This window comes from Lygodium microphyllum, chromosome 28 (assembly GCF_053477565.2).
Source record: "Lygodium microphyllum isolate KBCC chromosome 28, Lygodium_microphyllum_v1.1.10, whole genome shotgun sequence".
NCBI classification, from domain to species: domain Eukaryota; kingdom Viridiplantae; phylum Streptophyta; class Polypodiopsida; order Schizaeales; family Lygodiaceae; genus Lygodium; species Lygodium microphyllum.
This window is the reverse complement of record NC_141162.1, coordinates 125575157-125589063: the sequence shown is the minus strand read 5'-3', so window position 1 is coordinate 125589063 and position 13907 is coordinate 125575157. Positions and strand designations below refer to the sequence as shown.

General features: G+C 38.4%; 1 long non-coding RNA gene and 1 pseudogene across 1 annotated transcript in view; one reads left to right on the top strand and one right to left on the bottom strand.

Moving 5' to 3' along the window:
- The window catches only part of LOC148011970 (uncharacterized), a 196120-nt gene that overhangs the window by 30039 nt on the left and 152174 nt on the right, over nucleotides 1-13907 (bottom strand). The window lies entirely within an intron of this gene.
- On the top strand, nucleotides 4610-9082 carry LOC148011973 (serine/arginine-rich splicing factor RSZ21-like; annotated as a pseudogene).

The following is a 13907-nucleotide window of genomic DNA, read 5'->3' as shown; positions in this document are numbered from 1 at the left end:
TTTAAGGTTGATAAAGAGAAGAAAACCCAAAATTTCACACAATATGGGGGAAACACGTTCTTTTTGGCACCCCTTCTCCATTTAAAAAATGGCATTTTTGTGATTGCAACAATCATCCCATCCTCTTGGTCCTAAGATCCATCATTTTTTCACTCTCAGTTGCCCCAATTCTCATTGTCATGATGCTGCGCGTCCACCACCGTGAACATGAGGGCGGAGTTTTTTCGCCAAGATTTTGAATACATTAGTTAACGTCATTTGGAATTTATTTTTTGTTGTGTGTCTTTTTATTTTCATTTTGCATTACACACAAGCACAAGTAGTTAGGCTGGGCACAATTTCTTCAGTGCTTTGCATTTATAAATTTTTGTGTGGAAGAATCATTTGAATGATTGCATTGCAGGGTTTTTAATTTACAAACCGCATGAATGATTGGGCATAAAATTCTCTTCCAAAGCATATTATTGCTAAGGCACAATGTATGGAAAAACAGATTCATATGAAGGTATCCATTTTGAAGGCTCAAAGACATTCAGGAACATGGATTTTGCCTTATGAGAAGACTACACTAGATGTGATTCTCTACTCTAGGAAACCACCATCTGAGGCAAATGGTAACAAAGCTACTTCTACCCATTGTAAAAGAACATGACATGAAGTTGACGCTTGCTACCATAAAGACAAGCCCATGAACTACATGAAGACTGGACACAATAGAAGTTAGTGCTAAATCGACCAAGCAAACCCATGGAGCATGCCTCAGATAAGCGAGAACATGCCTACACTAGATCTTGGCAACAACGGCTGGTGAAAGATTGTTTGAGTCCATTACTCTAGGCCCATCAGCTGAAACAAAATCAGCTCCAAGAGAAAGTAAAACTCAATGTCCAGGTGGTAGGTCAATGGATGCTAGTACCATGATACAGTGTGATGATCCAAAGTGTTTTGTATGGAAACACGTTGTTGCAACACGTAGGGTTGAAGGTCACCACAGGGGTTTGGTAAGAGAAGAATGTATGGGGGTTCAAGAGCTCAGACTTTGGAGATGGTAGAGATAAGAGAAGGTTAAAGGTTTCAAGCTAAGTTCTTGAAGATAAGAGACAACAAGGTGTACGTAGATTCAAGGAGAGGAGTAGACGGAAGAGAAGGGGTTCGAAGAGATTGAAGATGTAGAAGAATACTCTCAAAAAGATTTAGAAAATATAGAAGAATACTAATAGAGATGAATCCTGTCAGTTTCTTTCAGCATTATGAGAAAATATAACTCTAATAGATAAAAACATGTACAAAATAATACCTTCCTCTATGCTTCTCATATCGCCAATCTGATGCTTCCAATGGCTCTAAAAGGGGGGTTAAATACCAAGACACCTAACCAGAATCCTGCCAGATCACTCCTTCATCTTCTACTTTTGGAGTGCTAGTCACTGCCTGAAAACAGCGATCGCGCGTCATGCGATTTCGCTAATATCTTTTTTTACATAAAATCCTCTCAAATTGGCTGAAAGCTACATGCTTTCTTTTACATGTCCTCCTAATCTAGAAGTTATCTATAGTTTTATGGATTTTTACAAGAGATAATATCTAGAATATCAAAAATTGACTAAAAACTTGTCCCAAAAAATCTAATATTTTGAACCATGGACACTAATACTAATGTCTAAAGTGGTATTGGCTCTCTAAATCTAAAAGGAAGCCACACTCTAGATTTTTTTTACACGGTGTGCACGTAGCGTCACGACATTCACCCCCTCCTAACTTGCACATCCTTTGGCATATGCCAAAGTCTTACGGATTTGCAGTGTCAGAAAAAGTATCTTCTGCCATGTCAATGTTTTCATCTTCTGCCTCTTCTTCTTCCTCTATGTCTTCATGCTCTTGAATTATATTCAAGTCTTCTAGCTCATATGTTGAACTTTCTCTTCGTTTGAAGAGCTTGATTCTTTTTTCAGCTATGGGTATCTTCATGCTTGTTCCATCCAATTCAGCCAATGAATATGTGGCATTGTCATGAACGACCTTTACCACATATGGGCCAAATAAATGCTTTACCATCTTCCTAGAAGCATTGTATTGATTGTCTAGGCTGCTGTCATAGACAAGCACCCAGTCATTTTCTTGAATTGCTCTTGGCCGAAGTCGATGCACTTATCAAATCTTCTTTTGTTTTTTAGTCTTGTTGTCTTTAGCTTCTCAATAGCTGCTTGAACATCTTCACGCCTTCTTTCTAGCTGCCATATGCGCAAAGTCAGCAACTCTTCTGTATTGATGCCTTCCACCCAAGGTAGAAGACTCCATGTGAGAATAGATTCTTCAATTGGCATAATTGGTTGTTGTTCATGCATAAGTTCAACTGGTATATAGCTAGTCACTGAACTGTGAGTAGTCTAGTCAGCCCAAAATGCAAAAGGTAGCATTTTAGGTCATTCTTTGATCTTTCCTCTACAAGACTTTGCTAGAGCTTTGAGAATAGGTTGATGACCTCTCTCACTCTTTCCATTGCCTTCAGGGTTGTAGGATGAAGTTAAAGCCAACTTAATACCCAATTGAGCAAAGAAGTTGTGTGCCTCATCAGCATCCAACTCTCCTCTCATCAGCATCCAACTCTCCTCTCATCAGCATCCAACTCTCCTCTATCTGTAGTTACTTTACCCACACAACCATATTTACAAATTAACACTTCTTCAAGCAAAAAATGACAAACAGCTTGCGTGGATTTGGTTGTTAAGGCTTTTCCTTCAACTTGATTGGTTAGATCCTCTCTTGCAAGCACTAAATACCGCATATTCTATATTCCTGTAGGCATAGTTACAAGATCAATAACCCATCTATAATGTACAGACAAAGGATAAGTTGGTTGTAACCCATCTCGATGCTTGACCATAGAATACATTTGACACACATAACAGGTTTCAACAAAATGTGCTATGTCCCGATACATGTTTTGCCACCAATATTTTTATTTGACTTTACTAAAGGTTCCCCATATGCCTCTATGGCCAGCCCACAGGCTTTCATGAAATTCCTTCATTACCTGTTGTTGCAATCTTTTGTTATCTAAAACTCGGATAGGCGCTCCTTTCTTCTTCTTTGCGTGCTTCCATAGATGTCCTTCTTTAAGAAAAAAGCCATAAGCTTTCCTCTTGATATGTTTGAACTCCTCATCAGTCCAAGTCTCCTTCTTCTTCATTGTGCTCAAATATTGGCCGATCTTTAGCCAATCTTCTTCATAATATTCTTCAAGGAAATGAACTAGAACTTGAGCAATGCAATGAGCATGTTGGCTTTTAGTTAAACATCTTGTTGTTTTCAGCTTTGGACTAGTATATGCAGTAACTGAAAATGTATTTTCAGCAACCATGGAATGAAATTAAACAAGTATAGATTCTTCAGCTTCATCTTCTTCCATCAGCTCTTCTTCATTGTCATATCTTGCGTCAGCAAAGTGGATTCGCCTTTCCTGCAATATGCTTTAATTCGGGGTTGTGTGACTTAATATATGCAATCCATCTTAGCATAGCAATGTTGGGTATAGAGCAGTTGGCAATCATACCCAAGAGTGGAAGACAATCAGTTTCTACCACTACGGAAGCACCTATAAAGTATTCACGATCACACTTTAATGTTGTTACAACTCCCCACAATTCCCTTTTTACTTGTGCATACCTTCTTTAACGTTCATTGAGAACTTTTGCTCCAAAACGAATTGCATACTTGTTACCTTCAAGATCCTCTTGGCCAATAGCCCATCCTATTCCAACGGGACTTGTATCCACAGTAAGGATGATGGGTTGACCATTTGAATAGTCAGCCCTTTTGAGAGTGGGGGCTGAAATTAATAGCTTTTTTAATTTACGCATAGTGAGAGTATGCTCTTTATTCCAAGAGAATATTTGGCCTTTTCTTATTAATTGATAAAGTTTTTCGACTACATGAGAAAAATGTGGTATCCATATGAGATAGAATACACATGCGTCAAGAAATCTTCTCACCTCTGAAACATTTGTGCATTTTTCTTGCATTCTGTTGATGGCATCTATCTTGATTGGACAAGGTTTGCGTCCATAGGAGCCACATAGATAACCGACCACTAGGACTTCTTCTACTCCAAAAATCGACTTAGCTCCAGAAAGGGTAAGATGTACCTCTTCTAGCTTTGTCAAAATCCTGTCACAATCTTGAATATGTCTAACTACAAATGTCCTGCAACCATCTTTCTCAAGCTCCTCATTCTTTTCATTGACTTCACATCCCTTGATAGGTACATCACACCTTGTGGTAGAGTGCATATGCGGACCAATCCAAGAGGTGTCTTCATTGTGGTAATGTCTCAGCTTTCTAATGAAAGCTGAAATTTGTCATATCTTGAATATATGTCTCCCATAGAATAAATTTCTCTACCTGCAAAAGCTTCAAAAAGCTCATCAACAATTGGACCTGAACCAACATTTCGGATTGTGACACGATTGACAGGCTGTAGATCTTGAATGAATCGTAAAGATCCATTTTTCTTAGGCATAGTAAACCATCGGTTTGAGTAAGGTGCTGAAGAAGGTTCTAAAATCTTCATTCTAATCTTCTCATTTAGAAGCTCCAATAATTTGGACAGATGCGTCCTTGGAACAGGAATGGGCTTGAGGCTCCAAGGTACATGTGGGACCGTAAAAATGACCATAGAATCCACAATATTTGGATCCACACAGCCTATTTCACTTGGTTGAAAAGCAAAAGCTTTTCCATATTTCATTAGCATTTGCATAAAAGAGTGTTTTTCAGTTGGCGAAAGGAAATAATTTTCACCTATTTTGAGCTCTTTTATACTTTCAGATGTGACCTTGTGACCAATGTTGGAAGGATCATGAAGACTTGGTTGATTTACTATCCTATCAGCGAGCCCTTCACTTTCAGGAGGCAGTGGGACTGCCACAGGTTTGACTTTCTTATCCATTGTCTTGTATTTTGTCTCCACTTGTGCTTCAATCTTGTTGAGTAAACCATTGTTTTCCTGTTCAACAAATTCTTGAATTGTTTGATAAAAATCCAATGTACATACTTCTATGGACTGATTTTCAGCCTGATTTTCTGCATGAGCAACTGCATATATTTCAGCCAATGTATTAGTAGTAATTAGTTTAAAAAAATGCCCGAAATATCTTCATTTTCAGCCATCATGTCATAAGTTTTCAGCTCCCTTTTTACATGATATAAATATTTTCTTTCAGTCTTAGTCATGGCCGGAAGAGACTTATAGTAGCCCATACTATTGGCTGTATATACATATAAATTTGCTAGAGACACAGTTTTTGTTGCATGAGGAGGTTCAATCTTTTTACATGACGCACTACCATAGCCTCCCTTTATAGTAGTGCAGCTCGAAAAACCTTGAATTCTCGGGTATTAGGAGGCACAGGATAATCACGCAGTCGATCTTTGTTTTGATGATGGTTAACACAGACAGTAAGAAATTGGATAGCTCGTTCATTATCCTTGCTTCGGATTCGAGCATAGGAAGAACCATCATCAAGAGCTTTTGTTTCCAAGCGGACTTAAAAAATGTAAGGTTGCCCAAGAATGATAGGGTAACTACCAGAGTCTTGAACAAAAAAGTGAAAATTGTCTTTTATGTCTCCAATAGTTACCTGCACATTAGGACATGCTTAAAAAATGTAAGGTTGCCCAAGAATGATAGGGTAACTACCAGAGTCTTGAACAAAAAAGTGAAAATTGTCTTTTATGTCTCCAATAGTTACCTGCACATTAGGACATGCAGTATATAACTCTCCAGAAGAGTTGTTTGCAGCTCTCATTCACCAACCTGGATCAACATCTATGGGCCATCAACCACTTTCATAGAGACTCCTTGCCATGACGTTTATCTCCGAGCCATGGTTTAAGAGTGCAATACATGGTGTTTCTCTTTCTCTAATTTTGACGATTGTCTCCATTGTTGCTCTTTCTCAATGCGTACAGGAGTTGTGACTTCTTGGAATGAACCGAGCCTCTTCTTCCTCATGCATGTGCTATAGACGGCCTTCTTTTTGAGAGGTGGACTGCCCAACTGGTTTGGATCAGCATGCCATTACATTTTCAACTTTCACTTCTTTAAGTTTTGCATTCATATTTTTTTAATCTTTAGCTTCAATTGCTGCAATTAATTCTTTAACTACTTCAAGTTGAATTCCTTGTGAAGTCAGCTTCTCTTCATCCTGCACAAAAACTCGAAGAACTTGCAAAAAAACATGCATTGTTTCTTCATCACCAATATATTGTCTTTTCCTTTTGATTATATTAATAATTACATCATGGAATTCCTGTTTTGCAATTCCAAGAATTTCACCTAATGTGAATTCAATTTTGCTTCCTAGAATTTGTTCTTCTAGAACTCGTTTGAGATCGGTTGCAGATTTTATGTCAGACTGCAATTTGTAGCCTGGCTGCTTGCCTTTCTTCTTTTCTTCGGTCTTCTTTGTTTGTGGTGCATCTTCCATCTCTTGATCTGGGGTTATATTTTCAACAAGCTTTGGTTGTTCAGGTGTTTTTCTCATTACCTGTTTCGGAGGGCCAGAAGAGGAAGGCCCTGGTTCATCTTCTCTTCTTCTCTTTTCTTCAATCAAGACTTCTTTATGATTGACGTCAATCAATTGTGTAAAGGTAGAAAAAGAATCTACCGGTTCTTTCCAACTAGTTATTCCTCGAATATACTGACTCGCGTTAGCCAAATCTTCTTTGGCTGCTTTACCACGTTCCATTTGATCTAGTGCATGCATCCATACTTTAGATTGCACATTAGCTTTACATGCATTCAAACTTGATTTAATTGGCTCAATTTGCAGCCCATAGGTAGCTGCATCAATTGCTGTATAGGCATTCTTTACAGCTAAATCTTCTAATCTTTTTTTCATTCCACCATTGCCAAAATTTGGCTCCAGTGGAAGACCAGTTTCAACTGCATGAATTTTTCTATCTTTTCAAAAGATGAGCTTGTGTGTTTCAGCCTCATTGAAGGCAGAACACTCCCTCTTGTCATGTTGTTGGCTGTCACACCAAATATAGCGCCTCTTAAAGCCTTCTCTCATGGGTCTTTGAGTTTATGCTCGTCCTCACTCTTCGACTTTGTGACATCTAGCTTCTCTACTTTGGAACTAATTTCTGTAAGATTCAGATGAAGGTCACGCTTGCTTTTAATAAGTTCATCCATTACATCATTTTTAGAAGGAACAAAAGAAGAAAGAGCTGGTTGATTATTCAAAGGAATAGGGGATTTTGAAGGTGGAACAAGCTCCATCAATGGAGTTGTTGAAGTTGAAGTAGAGCCCAATCTTAGTCGCATTCGCTCTCTTCGAGCAATCATGTTAACTGCATTAGTAACATCTGTCCATGCAGTCTTGACTCTTGATTCGAATGTAGCGTCTTCTAGGCGATGAGCAAGCTTCTATTATAGAATGGGATCTACAGCCTTAAGAAATATTTCAATCTTCTGACCTTCCATACTTTGTTGGTCTTCAGCATCAAGTTGTCCAAATTTACTTTCAAACTCATGGTATAGAGCTATTGCAGCTAAACCTTTGTTGGGTTTTTCAACCCATTCAGTGAAACTTTTCTTTCTCACTAGGCTAGAGTCTTCTAAGAAGAATTCTTAGCGTAGGGCTTTTTTGAATGCAGCCCAATCCGCATCTTGTTGAAAAAGATAATGGATTCTTTCTTGAAGACCATGCTTGGCTAGTCTGGCAAAATAACAACTCCATGCATGTTGTGGTACACCAAAGAAAAGCATTTTTTCAACATATAAGTGAATAAAAACAGAGATATTTTGACCATTAAATTGTTTTAATTCACGCCCAACTTCCCCTAGGACCTTGATAGCTGTGGAATCAATCTTCTCTTTGTCTTTCCTTTGTTGTTATTCTTGTAACATTTGGATTTGTTGTTGTTGAGTCTGCTGCAGTATGCTCACCAATTGTTGTAGAGTATCTCCTGAAGAATCCCCCATCTTGGAGTTCTCTTACACCGACCTTCAATACACGGTGTTCGTGTAGCGGCACGACGACATCAGTTGTGTTCTCATACCTAAAAAGGAGGGAATGGAACATCAAATACCTTCATCCTTTTATTATGAGACATGCTGTATTGAAATTGGAGACCTATTTTGTGTAACTCTCCGTAGAAGCAGCAGCTCTATTGCACTTGAAGCTTGCTCCTCAAGTTGTTGGCTTTTCGCCCCTTATCACAGATGTTCATGGCACCTTGAACATAGTCTTGTGGGGGATCCCTATGATAGTGAACCAAATGTGCTGGAAGTTCCCTGAAGCTCTACTAGCCAAAGTAACTCATTTCATCTGATGCAATAGAAAATGGTGTTTGCTTCATCTGATGCGCAATATTTAGTAACCTACTTGACATGGTACACTTGTATTTTTCTCCACCTTGATGCAGAGTTCAAGATGTGGACTTGAAGCACAATTTTGCCTTTGTTAACTTTAGTAGTGCTAGAGATGCAGATGATGCCCGCCACTATTTGAACGGGCAAACAATTGATGGCAGTCGAATTGTGGTGGAGTTTGCTAGACGGGGGCCAAGGGGTGCAGGTGGTTCCCAAGAATATTTGGGCAGAGGTCCACCTCTAGGAACACGTCAATGCTACAACTGTGGGAATGATGGACACTAGGCACGAGATTGTAAAGCTGGAGCTGACTGGAAGAACAAATGCTATTGCTATGGAGAACGAGGCCATATAGAGAGAAACTGCCGAAGTAGCCCAAGGCACCATAGAAGTCGATCAAGGTCACGCTCAAGATCTCCATCAGCTGCACGAAGAAGAACTCGGAGCCGAAGCTCCAACCGAGGCCGCAGCTACAGTAGATCACCCAGAAGAGAAGCTGCCACTATAGTAGCGGATCGTCGGCCTCAAAGCATGAGTCGGAGTCAAAGTCGATCACGGTCTCCTCCTGAGAAAGAAGTAAGAAGCCAAACTCTGAGCCCTGCATGTAATGGACAGAGCCCTGTTGGCAGTCCTCGGCAGGATGCTAGCCGCAGTGTCAGTAGAAGCCCTCTCAATGGTCGGAGGCAAGTGGCAACATTTTGATCAGTGATGATGATTGGACGGCTGCCATTGATGGTTCGCAGGATGACAGCGTTTTGGAAGCACTGATGAGCAAGATGACAACATCAATATGATGATTTGGCGGCTGCTATGACATGGTTGAGGAGGGGTGGTAAAAAAGCTTATTACGAAAGCTTTAAATCAAGAAAAGAAACGACGCCTTCAAAAAAAACATAAAGCATAATGTTTTTTAAAGCTAAAAAGCCTTAGGCTTTTTTCGACAATGAAAAAGCACAACGTGAAGATGTACGAGGGAAAATTATATAAGGGTGATCACAATGAAAGCCTTTAGGCCATCAAATCAAGGGAGAAAGGCTAGAGGTTGAGCTTGAATCCATCGTCTCCTTGAAGATCTTACTTTGAATTCAGGAGATAAGGCTTGAGGTTGAACTTAGTGTCTCTTGCCTACATTGAAATTTCTGCTGCAAGTCGTTTATGAAGTTTGGTTTGAGTTGAGCTTTAAGCTTCTGGCTTATTTTTAAAGATTGTCATCAAGATCTGCGGAGTGGCTTTTGAGTTGAGCTATGAGCTCCTTGCCCTCTTGAAATTCTCATGATCAATTCCACGAGAGTGGCTTGAGTTTAAGCTTGATGCTCCTCGCCTTCTTTGAAATTCTTCCCATAAAATCTGACATCCCCCCTTCTTATCTTCTCTCTCAAATTGAGAATTCATTCTTGTCTTTCCCATAACTCTTTTGATCTAATCCGAACGTCTTATGAACTTGAAACTTGCCTATATTTTAAATCAAGAATTTGTTTTTCTCATTCAAAATTCTTCTAGATAAGTTTTATTTCATTGAATTCTTCCATCTCAAAGCATCCTTGCGGTGAGTGACTTCACGAACCCCCACACAAATTTCCGTGCGCCATCATGAAGAATGATATAGTAATTAGTAAGATCGAAATTTTTTCTCTCTCTGTCTCTCTCTCTCTCTCTCCTCTTTGTTCCTTGTTCATATGGTTGTTTATGAGAGAGAGAGAGAGAGAGGGAGGGAGACTGATTTGATGAATCGGTCATGGACAGTGGTTCGAAAGCATAATGGAAAGCAAATCGGGTGATTTGGATGCATCAAGGGCTAGAAAATTGCATCAACGGCTCCATTTTCTCGAAATACAAGACGTACATATGTGAATTTTGAATTAAGCAACCTTTATTTAATTGTTATGATGAATTTTTAGTGCATTTTTATGATGAAAAAACCATAAAACTTAAAACATGAGATTTAATGGAAAATGGGATTGTTCTTGGGTTTTAGGAAATAAATGATGCTTGCATTGCATGAAAATGGATATGCTAATGGACCAAACTTTACATAAGTCATATAAATCAGAAAAACAAAAAAAAATCAATGATTTATGTTGAAATAAATGAAAAAATTCATGAAAAAAAGTCTATATATATATATATATATATGAAAAATCATAAAAAATAAGGAGAATATTTGTTAATATATAATCAAGGTGAAGCATGAGGGTTTATCTCATTTTGCTTTTATTTATATGTTAAATTTCATGTTTTAGGGCTTATTTCTATCGAAAATTATCACAAAATCTCCCTACATTTGTGAAAGCAATCTAAATATAAAGGATAGGGGATGTGGGGCTGAATTGGAAAGATATTTGATTAACTTGCTGATTTCTTTGCATGTCTTAGCATATAGGCTGTGGTTTATATGAGTTTTAAGGGGACGAGTAGCACTGGTGAGCTTGATGTTGTTTTTTAGCAATGCCACATGATGTTAGTAGAAAGAAATCATGAAGAGATTATTTATTCACTTCACATTGGCTGGTTTCTAGTTAAGTTCTTTGGGTAGGGAGTGCCATATACTTTTTATATACAATCTAAATATGATAGCATAAGATAAATTCTTAGATGCATGGCAATTGTATGTCTAGGTGATGAGACCAACATTGACAATGTAATCTTCCTATTCTGTAGGGTAGTGCGATATTTTGGGAAATCGATAAAGCAAGGAATATATAAAATATTTGGGATCATTATGGTTCTATTATGAGAGGACTCGATTATGTTCATGTTCTATATGTAAGATGTCATAAATATAATAAGGACTGTCTTATAAGCTTCATTAGTGAATAGCTCACTCAAGTTGAAATGAATTATTCCACAACACCGCATGAGAAGGCGTAGCTATGGTGTATATGTTTAAGAATTTTCACCATTATTTATCAACTACACCCTTCACCTTTTGTGAACTATCAAGCTTTGTTATATCTCGGAAACAAGCCTTGTGCTACTACTAGACACATTGCTAGATGGCTTCTTTTATTGTTAGAATTTGATTTTTCTACTGTCATGCGAATAAAAAAACAATATTTCATGGATGATTACCTTTTAAGAGTAAGCAGTGGCGAGAAGGCCATGAGAGTTGATGATTAAGTCTCTAATACTCACCTACTTCATATTATCTAGGAAGCTCAGCTCTTCAAGGCTGACGTAACACCCCATTGGGCTAATGACATTGTACACATTCTTAAAAATGGCCTTCTAGAATGCCCCATTGAAAAGGTATGCCTCACCTACCTTTTAATCAAAACTCAACCACATCAATTGTTCGTCAGCCAATTGTATTACTTAGGATAGGATGGCCTTCTCAGAAGATGTGTGCGTGAGAGCATGAGATAGAAGCTGCTTTGAAAGACACGTATGGTGGTATCATTGGAGGACACTTTGATGTAACCACCATGGCCAAGAAGGTGCTTCAAACTTAACTTTGGTGGCCTACACTATTCAAGGATGCTAGCTACTTTATTAAACATTGCAATGAGTGTCAATGACCAAATTGTCCACTCAAAAGGAAAAAATGGATCTCACACCAATTATTGCTCACCAATCTTCTAAAAAGTTAGTCATAGATTTCATGGGACTAATCAACCCAACTGATTAGTACTCATAGGCTCAATATATCATCTAGCAATCCACTACATGAGGTAGAAGCATGCACAACTTATAAAAATGATTCAGGCACCACTGCTAGGTTTCTTTGGGAACAAGTCATCTTACGATTTGGATGTCCCATATAAATAGTTAGTGATCAAGGGATGCATTTCCTAAATGAGGTAGTCCATCACCTTCTATTCATGTTCCTTGTCATCAATTGAGAATTTGATCCTTATTATACTCAAGTCAATGGCTAGGCTAAAGCCACAAACAAAGTCCTTATAAGTGTCTTGACCAAAATAATTTTGGATTTATGCTTTGACTGAGAAGATAACCTCATCGAAACTCTCTAGGCATTTTTCATAGCTTATAAGATGACCACTTGTCAAAACCCCATTTTATTTAGTGTATGGCATTGATTCCCTTATGTTTATAGACTTCTTGATCTCTAGTCTATGCATTGTTATTCAAGAATATTGGGAGGGTACTAAAGCATAGCAAAATTGCTTGCTTAATTTGGAACGATTAATTGAAACACAACTACTAGCTACTGATGTCCTACTTGCATGGAAGGCTAGATAAAAAGCTTGGTTTGATAAGCATGTCCAAAAATGCTACTTCAATAAGGGAACCTTGTCCTACTTTATTCAATCAAAGGACACAAGTAAAAATACAAATTAGAAGGCCTTGGAACTTTTTCGTGTTCACATGATCAATTGAATTAGGAATGTAGAGTTAGAAACTTTAAATTGCTACCCCATTGGCCACTTTAATGGCAGAAGATTTAGAAGTATTCCTTACCTAGACACCCTGTCCATGAACCACCAATGGTAACTATGGAGAGTCCTATGCTATACATAGAACAAACCTTCTATGAGCAGTATGAGCAAAGTTAGCACATGACTTCACTTAAGCAGACAAATGTGAATATAAGAGCTGTGACTATTAGTAGTATTAAGTTAGATAATGAACCTCACATTCTAGCTTACATATCTTTGTATTCAACTCACTGTTGCCTAATCAGTGATAGTCAGTGCTCTCATTGATGAGAGATTCGATTATAGCACCTTGCCATACTGCTCTTTTAAAAGAACCTAGGGCAATCCCTATGGAGGACAACCATACTCTTTGTTGGGTTGATGCAAGATTGCAATCACAATTGAGACAGAAACCATTTTACTTCTCCTTTATGTTCTCCCCAACATTGAAGGTGTAGGTATTGAGACTCTTTGGGGATGCACCTTCAAGTATTTCACTGATTGTCATGTCAACTACCTTGAAAAATGCATTCACCTTTAGTTGACTAATACTCATGTGATTACTACATTTGCATCTAAAGGCAGACAACCTAAATCCAATTTTTATCATCATAATTCTCCACCTAGCCAACTGGCTAAGTCCATGACCTTGTTGACCAAACTTCTAGAGGATCATGCTAGGAAGCAAACTTCTATTAGCACCACAAAACAATGACAAAGGCCACCAAAAAACTTTTCACTTGCTTCTCCAACACCCCAACACCCTAAGCATCAACCCCACTATTGTCGTTGACAATTCTAATACAACTTGCACTTTACATAGCCCTAGGTTCCCAAGAAGCTTCTAGAAGCTCAAGGGTATTATCAAGGATACTACAAGTTGTGGTTGTCCAAGTTGCTTAAGCCTCACACTCAACCACCCAATGCCTTTCTAATCCTTTTGCTGCTAGCACAATTCACTTTCACCTTGACCCTACTTCTAGCCTATTTTCGTAATTGGTCCCTTATTCTCCACCACCTTCCCAAAAACCCCAAACCCCACCACTTAAATTGACACAACCAATTCAAAAAGAGATCCTAAAATAGGATACCCTCTCCTTAGAGGAGGATATTCTCTTAAACATTCCCTCCTTAGCCCCATATCAAATTAG